This window comes from Molossus molossus, unplaced genomic scaffold, assembly GCF_014108415.1.
Source record: "Molossus molossus isolate mMolMol1 unplaced genomic scaffold, mMolMol1.p scaffold_m16_p_5, whole genome shotgun sequence".
Taxonomy (NCBI): Eukaryota; Metazoa; Chordata; class Mammalia; order Chiroptera; family Molossidae; genus Molossus; species Molossus molossus.
Window position 1 is genome coordinate 74,230,439 of NW_023425388.1, and position 9,104 is coordinate 74,239,542.

Here is a 9,104-nt window from a genome sequence, read left to right on the forward strand (position 1 = left end):
GCAGATACTAGCAACAAACCCACCTGTGTTCCTCACCTGCCACTCCACCTGGAATCTCTGGCCAGGCTGACAAGTGAAGGGCTTTCTCTGCTGAAGTCAGTCTGTAAGACTGGAAAAGATTTCTACATCTTCAAAGGCACAGACACCAATGCTGGATTACAATGATAATGAAGGATCAGGTAAACATGATACTACTAAGGGAATAAAATATAAGCACTGGTAACCATTCTAAAAAAAATGGATATTTACAAACTACCATGAAAACCAATTCAAAATAATCATCGTAACAAGCTCTGTGAGCTAAAAGGAAACACATATAGACAACAAAACAAAAATTGAGGAAATGATACATGAACAAAGTGAGAACTTTAACAAAGATATGAAAACCATAAAATTAAAATTCTGGAGCTGAAGGGCACAATGACTGAATTGTAAAATTCAACAGAGTTTCAATATAGCACCTAGTGAAGCAGAAGAAAGAATCCGCAAACTCAAAGACAGCGCATAATAATTGGAAAATATCCAGTTAGAAGAACAAAAAGAAAAGAGAATGAAGAACATCTATGGGACTTATAGGATATCAGCAAGAAAATCTGTATATGCAATATGGAAGTCCCAGAAGGAGCACAGAAAGAGAAAGGGACAGAAAATTTATTTAGAAAAAAATAATGACAGAAAACTTCCCAAATCTGTGTGGAGAAATAAACATCTAAACTTAAGTCAAAATAACTCCAAATAGATTGAATATAAAGTCTTCACTGAGAAACATTATAATCAAATCATCAAAAGTTAAAGACAAAGTGAGTTTTAAAATAGTGAGAGAAAAGCAACTTGTTATATACAAGGGAGCCCCATGAGACAATCAAGGCTTTCTCAGCAGTAACCTTGCATGACAGGACAGAGTGGGACGAAATATTCAAAGTTCTAGAAGAAAAATCTCTCAACAAAGAATACTTTACTTGCCCTGGCCAGTTTGGCCCAGCGGTTAGAGCATCAGCCCATGGACCAGACTCCCGGGTTCAGTTCCAGCTAAGGGCACATACTTTGGGTGCAGTTCATCCCCGGCCCCTGCAGTCAGTCAGTGTGTCTCTCTCACACTGATGTTTCTCTCTCTCCCTCCTGCTCTATCTGAAGATAAATGCAAAAATGTCCTCAAGTGAAAATACAAAAAAAAAAAAAAAAAAAAAAATACTTTACCTGACAAAACATCCTTCAGAAATAAAGGGAAGATAAAGACTTTCCCAGAGGGACAAAAGCTAAGGGACTTCATCACTACTAGATCTGTCTTACAAAAAATGTTAAAGGAAGTTCTTTAATTTGAAATGAAAGGATGCTAATGAGCAATATGAAAACATATACAAATATAAAATTCACTGGTATGAATAAATATATAGTCAAATCCAGAATACTCTAATACTAAAATGGTGATGCAAAAATTACTTTTATTCTAATATAAAAGTTAAAAGACAAAATTATTAAAAATAACTATACCTACAATCACTTATTAATCAGTACAAAGTATTCAAATATGTAAATTGTGACTTCAATAACATAAAATGTAGAAGGGGAGAAGTAAAAGTGTAATGTTTTTGTACACAATCAAAGTTAATGGTTAGCAATTTAAAATAGATTATAATAACTATAAGAAGCTTTATGTAAGTGTCATAGTAATCACAACTAAAAACCTGTAGTGTTTTCAAAATATAAAAAAAAAGGACTTAAAGGATACCACTACAGAGAATTATACAATCACAAAAGAAGATAGCAATAAAGAATGAAAGAAACAAAGAAACTATAAAAGTAGAAAAACAATGAACAAAATGGCAATAGTAAGTCCTTAGCTATCAATCAATTATTAATTTAAAAAATGGATTAAATTCCTTAATCAAAGGACTCAGAGTAAATAAATGGATAAAAAATAATAATAAAGTACAGATATATGCTACCTAGAAGAGACTCACTTTAGCTTAAAGGACACACATAGGCTATAAGTTATTAGAGTTAGAAAAGGTTACTATATAATGATCAAGATGTCAATTGATTGAGAAATTAAACAATTGTAAATATTAATTAATTTAATATCTGGACATCTAAATAGAAAAGCAAAGATTAACAGAATTGAAGAAAAAATTAGATATCAAATAATGAGAGTAGGGGACATCAACCCCCACTGTTAACAGTGGATAAATTATCCAGACTAAAAATCAATAAGGAACAGTGGACTTGAACAACTCTATAAAACAAATGGACCTAACAGACATGTACAGAATATCCAACAGCAGCAGAATACACATTCTTTTCAAGCACACATGGAACATTCTCCAGAAAAGAGCATATGTTAGGCCACAAAACAAGTATTTAACAATTTTTAAAGATTGAAATTATATCAGGTACTATAGTTTTCAACTACAATAGTATGACATTAGAAATCAATAATATGAGGCCATTGGAAAATTCACAAATATGTGGAATTTAAACATATTCAGACCAACCTATGGGTCAAAGAAGAAATCAAAATGGAATTTAAAAAGTATCTTGAGAAAACCAAAGTGGAAACACAACATACCAAAATGCATGGGATGTGGGAAAAGCAGTCTAAGAGGGAAGTTTGTAGTGATAAATACCTACATTAAAAAATAATAATAAAGCCCTGGCCGGTTTGGCTCAGTGGTTAGAGCATCGGCCTGTGGTCCAGAGACACCTGGGTTCGGTTACCGCTAAGGGCACGTACCTCGGTTGCAGTTTGTCTCCGGCCCTGGTTGGGTTGCACGGAGGGGAACCATTCGATGTGTCTCTTTCATCTCGATGTTTCTCTCTTTCTCTCTCTCTCTCTCTCTCTTTCCCTCCCACTCTATCTAAAAAAAATGGAAAAATGTCCTCAGGTGAGGATAAAAAATAATAATAATAATAATAATGACTTAAATTAACACTCTAACTTTACACCTTAAGGAACTAGGAAAAGAAGAACAAACTAAGCAGAAATTAGCAGAAGGAAAAAAATGATAAATATTAGAATATAAATAAATGAAATAGATACTAGAAAGACAATAGAAAAGATCAAGGAAACTAGAAGTTACGTTTTTGAAAAAATAAACTTGACAAACTCTCAAACTAAGTAAGAAAAAAGAGAGGAGTCAAATAAAGAAAATTATAAATGAAAGAAGGACCATTACAACTGATACCATAGAATTACTAAGAACCATAAGAGACTACTATGAATAATTATGAGATAAGAAATTGAATATCTTTCAAGAAATTGATAAATTCTCAGAAACATACAATATTTCAAGACTAAATTATGAATCAATAGAAAAATCTGAACTGACTTATAATGACTAAGGAGACTGAAGCAGTAATCAAAAACTTCCCAACAAAGAAAAGCCAGCATTGGTGAAGTCTACCAAATATTTAAAGCGCTAATACCATTTCTTCTTAATCTCTTCCAAAAATTGGGGATGCAAGGATAGTACAACATATACAAATTAATAATGTGATACACAATGGATAAAAATCACATAATAATTCCAATAGATACAGAAAAAACATTTGACAAAATACCACCTTTGTTCATGATGAAAACCCTCAATAAATTAGGTATAGAAGAAATTAACCTTGACATAATGAAGATCTTCTATGACAAGCTCACAGCTAACATCATACTCAATGGTAAAAAGCTGAAAGCTTTTCCTCTATGGTCAAGAACAAGATACAGGTGTGTACTCTTGCTACTTTTGCTCAACATAGTATAGGAGTCCCAGCTAGAACAAGTAGGTAGTAAAAGGAAGTAAAAGACATCCAGTTCAGAAAGCAAGAAGTAAAATTGTCTCTGTTGACAAATGACATGATCTTATAGATAGAAAACCCTAAAGACTTCACATTTAAATAAACTGGTAGAGTTTAAAAATTCAGTAAAGTTGCAGGATACAAAATTGACATAAAAATTAGTTGTGTTTCCATGTACTAACAAAAAACTATTGGAAAGAGAACTTAAGAAAGCAATCTCATTTATAATAGCATCAAAAATAATAAAGTACTTAGGAATAAGTTTAACCAAGGATGTGGAAGGCCTGTAGAGTGAAAACTATAACACATTAATATGGAAAATTAAAGAGGAGACAGATAAATGGAAAAATAATCTGTGTTCAAGGATTGGAAGAATATTAATATTCTTAAAATGATCATACTACCAAAAGCTATATTTAGATGCAATGCAATCCCCATCAAAACTTCAAAATCATTTTTCAAAGAAATAGAATAAAAAAAACAATATTAAAGTTCATATTGAACTGCAAAAGACCCTGAATAGCCAAAGCATACTTGAGAAAGAAGAACAAAGCTGGAGGCATCACATTTTCTGATTTTAAATTATGCTTCAAATTTGTAATACTGCCATAAAAACAGACACACGGATTAATGGAACAGAATAAAGATCTCAGAAATAAACCCATGTATATGCTGTCAATTAATCTTCACCCAGGGTGCCAAGAATATATAATAAAAAAAGATAGTTTTTCAATAATTGGTGTTTTGAGAACTGAATATTTTTAAATTGAATTGAACCTTTATCCTAAAATTTTACACAAATATCAACTCAAAATGAATTAAAGAATCAAATGTAAGATTGAAAGCCATAAAATTCCTAAAGGAAAACAGAGAAAAATCTTGTCTTTGGTCTTGACAACAATTTCTTGGATATGGCACCAAAAGCACAGGCAACAAAAGGAAAATTAAACAAATGGTATTACATCAAACTAAAATGCTTCTGCACAACAATGAAACAGTAAAGAAACCAAAAGAGCAACCTATAAAATGGGAGAATATATTTACAAACCATATATATGATAAAGGGTTAATATCCAAATGTATAAGAACTTCTACAACTCAATAGCAAAACAAACAAACACAAACCTGATTAAAAATTAGGAAAACTACCTGAATAGACATTTTCCAAAGATTTAATTCAAATGCCCAATAGATATATTAAAAGGTTTCTCAACATCATTTGTCATTAGGGAAATGCAAATCAAATCCACAATGAGATCTCACCTTACACCTATACACCTGTCAGTATGATTTAAATATAAATATAAATGTGTGTGTGTATAGATATATGCATATATATATACACATATATGTATACATACATACATACATACGTACGTACACAGAAAGAGAAAGAGAGAGAGAGAACCTATAGTGTCAAGGATGTGGGAAAAAGAGAGCCATGTTACACTGCTGCAGAAAACAAAAATTGGTATGACCATTATAGAAAACTGTTATGGTTATTTCTCAAAAAAAATTCTAAAATAAAAAGAGAAGTACCATGTGATCCAGGAATTCACTTCTGGGTAGGTATTTATCCAAAGGAATTGAAGTCAGGATCTTGGAGAGATACCTTCACTGTCCAGTCCACTGAAGCATTATGCACACTAGCCATGACATGAAAATAACCAAAGTGTCTATCACAGGATGAATGGATAAAGGACATGTGGTATATACTTACAACAAAATGTTATTGAGCCTTAAAAAAGAAGGACGTCCTGTAATTTGCAGCAACATAGATGGACCTAAAGGACATTGTGCTAAGTGAAATATGCCACACAAAAAGACAAATATGATATAGTCTCACTTAAATGTGGAATCTAAAATAGTCAAACTCATAAAAGCAGAGAATAGAAGGTGAGTGCCAAGGAGCAGAGGAAGAAGACAAATGAGGACATAATGGTTGCAGGGTAGAAAGTTTCACTTATACAAGATAAGTTCTGAAGAGTTATTACGCAGCATAGAGCCTATAGCTAAAATACTGCATTGTATAAGGAAAATTTTCTAAAAGGGCAGACATTATGTTGTGCTCTTAACACAAAATCAAATAAAGGGGTAGGAGAAAACTTTGAGAGGTGATAGATATGTCTATGACCTTGATGATGGTTTCAAGGTTGTGTATTTATTCCCCAAATCATAGTTACATACATTAAATATGTACAGCTTTTTATACATCCAGTGTATCTCAATAAAGTGTTTTTCTTTTCTTTTTTAAATTAATTAATTTATTTTTATTACAGATGTTTCTCCCCCACCCCAATTCCCCCCTTCCCCTCCTTCTCCGTCCTGTCTAAAGTGTTTTTCAATTAGCAACAATTGCACCTCGGACAAACCTCATTGGCTACCATACTGCCACTGCACAAAACTTCAATAAAATGTTTTTAAAAATAAAATTATGAGTACAAAAATGTGTGTTCAATTCCATGGTGTACAATTTTATTTATAGAGTCTGATTGTATAAAGAATTGAGACTGGAAGTTATTTAGTACAATGTCTGAAGTGTCAGCTCACTTCTGCTCTTCAGTCAGTTGTGTTGCATTCACCTGTTTCATTTCTAGCTGCCACTGCAGCAGGGGTATTCTTTTTTCAAGTCAGCCCTGGAGTTCTATTAAAAATATTCTCTGACACTTGAAAAAACAGCCGAGACAAATCTAATGCTAGTTGATAAATTACATGTGTCAGTTTAACTTCAACTAATGTTACTGTTAGTACCCATGTGAGGTCCCTGCCCTACAAGACAAGGACAAAATAAAATATTATTCCAGAGGAATATTCAGTGAAAACTCAAAAAGGCCAAGAGTATCATCTTTAGATCTAGTTGGCTGAGATAGATTAGGACTAGTCATTTTGATGTGAATCACACTGAAAGGAAGCAATCTTATCTGACAGTACATAAAAAATTAATATAAGATGAAGAGGACTTACCTTCAGAAATTAAGCAAATCTAGCAATAAAGGTAACATATTATATAGATTTAGAATACCTATAAACCTTTCCATGGTAGGCTCCAAGCTCTTAGAATAAAAGCATCCTTACCTAGAAGATGTGGACACTAGTCTATGTCACAATGAATATCATTTCTCAATTCCAGGTTATTCCAGGACATATAAATACCAGCTCCTTCCTTTCATGTTGTTGACTTGGATAATGGTCTAACACAAGGTTTCATGATGCATTAAGGGTCAATGCACCCACTAAGTCCCAAGAACTAGGAAAAATTATAGGGTAGAAAGTTTCCTGAAATATCCTGCCTCTTGGCTTCCTAGCTTTTTGCCAAATGAAAATCTTTCTTTCACATGTATATTGGTAACGTAGGGAAGCCATAATAAAGTGCCAAAAAGTGAGTGGTTTAGAAAAACAGAAATGTATTTTCTTGCATTCTGGAAATCAAGATGTGTTCCTTGCCTCTGTCTCGCTTCCGGTGGTGGCCATTAGTTGCTGGTGTCCTTTGTTCCACCACGCCAGTCTCTGCTGCTGTTATCAGTGGCATTCTCCCTGGGTGTGATGTCTTCACATGGCACTTTCTTCTTCTTATAAGGATGCGAGTCGTATTGGCTTAGGGTTTACTCTAATGACCTCAGCTTAACTTAGTTACATCTGCAAAGACCCCATTTCCAAGTGAGGTCACACACACAAGTACCTGGGGTTAGGGACTTATGGGCCACAATTTGACCCCTAACACCTGGGAAATAGAAAACTAGGACACCTTGGGCTATTCCATTCTCAAGGTAGTTACAATATGAGGTTTTACTTTTGATGCTGTGACAATTTTTGCATGACTGCTATTTTATAATATTTTTGCTAAGTATTACAAGAAGCCCATTTTCTCATGTCCCAAGTGAGAAAGAAAAAGTTATAATTCAATATTAATCACTGTCAACCATTTTGAGTATAAAAGGATTACCCATCCTGGGTTTAATATATGCAGGTGGGCTCCAAAGTTCTGACTAATGGAAGACGTGTTTTTTTCCTCTTAAAATAGAGGTCTTCATTGTTCAAATTACTGGAACAATAGATTCCTCAATAGCAAAGGGCTGAGAAACTAGTGTGGATAGTCTCTGATCATATATATATTTTTTACTTGATGGTGTCTATGTAGAAAAAAAAATGTTTATTGAATAGCTTACTATTGGCTAACTCTCAAAATGCTGACTTCCTTACTCACTCCCTTATGTATATGAAAAAATTAATTACTTAGGGTCTAGAAAGAAGAAAGTCTTTCTTGATCTTTAGCCAAGAATTTCCCTAAACTGTATAAAAAGACAGATATGCACTATGTGAAAGAACATATTTGAGAAACTACCACATATTTCTCTCCGACTACGGTTTAAGGAGCATGCAGAGAAGTAATAGGAAACAACATCTCTTAACCTTTGCAAAGTAGGGTTGTAGGAACTCAGCCAAATGCAAAGGCTCACAGAACTACTGATAGTTTTGAATCTCAAATACTTTAGGAGTGAAAGAATATGACCATAAACAACATCGTAAGTGGGGGATGTCACAAAGAGCCATCAAGTGAAGCGATTCCTCTCTTTTCATGTAATTCATCTGTAGTTCCGAGGGAACCATATGTCAATTTCTTTATTGTAGGGTATTGATCCTCACACCATTTGATAACAGTTTTTACAATTCTTTTTTAAAAAGTTATCTTTATTGTTGAAAGTATTACAATACTTTTGTTTTTTTTCTTATCCTCACCCGAGGACATTTTTCCATTTTTTGTTCAGATAGAGTGAGAGGGAGAGAAAGAGCTAGAGAAACATCAATGTGAAAGGGACACGTTGAGTGGTTGCCACCTGCATGACCCAATTAGGGCCGGGGATAAACTGCAACCGAGGTACGTGCCCTTAGCGGGAACCAAACCCGGTCTCTCTGGACTGCAGGCCAATGCTCTAACCGCTGATCCAAACTGGCCAGGGCTCTTTTGTTTTCTTCTTAATCTTCACCTGAAGATACTTTTAGATAGAATGAAAGGGGGGGGGGGGGTGGAGAAAGAGAAACATCAATGTGAGAGAGACATATCAATTGGTTGATCAATGTGAGAGAGACACATCAATTGGTTGCTTCTTGCATGACCTAGACTGGGATCAGGGATTGAACCTGCAATCAAGGTTCATGCCCTTGACTGGCAATCAACCCATCACTCTTTGGTCAGAGGGCTGATGCTTTAACTGCTGAGCCAAACTGGCAAGGACCATATGCAATTCTTTTTATGAATAAATCTTCATTAGGTGTTATATGATAAAGGATATCTAGACATACCAAGCCTAAGAAGAGCTTTT

General features: G+C 34.1%; 1 pseudogene; it reads right to left on the bottom strand.

Moving 5' to 3' along the window:
* Window positions 1–6,105: 6,105 nt before the first annotated feature.
* LOC118618056 lies at window positions 6,106–6,189 on the bottom strand (annotated as a pseudogene).
* Between the last annotated feature and the right edge of the window lie 2,915 nt (window positions 6,190–9,104).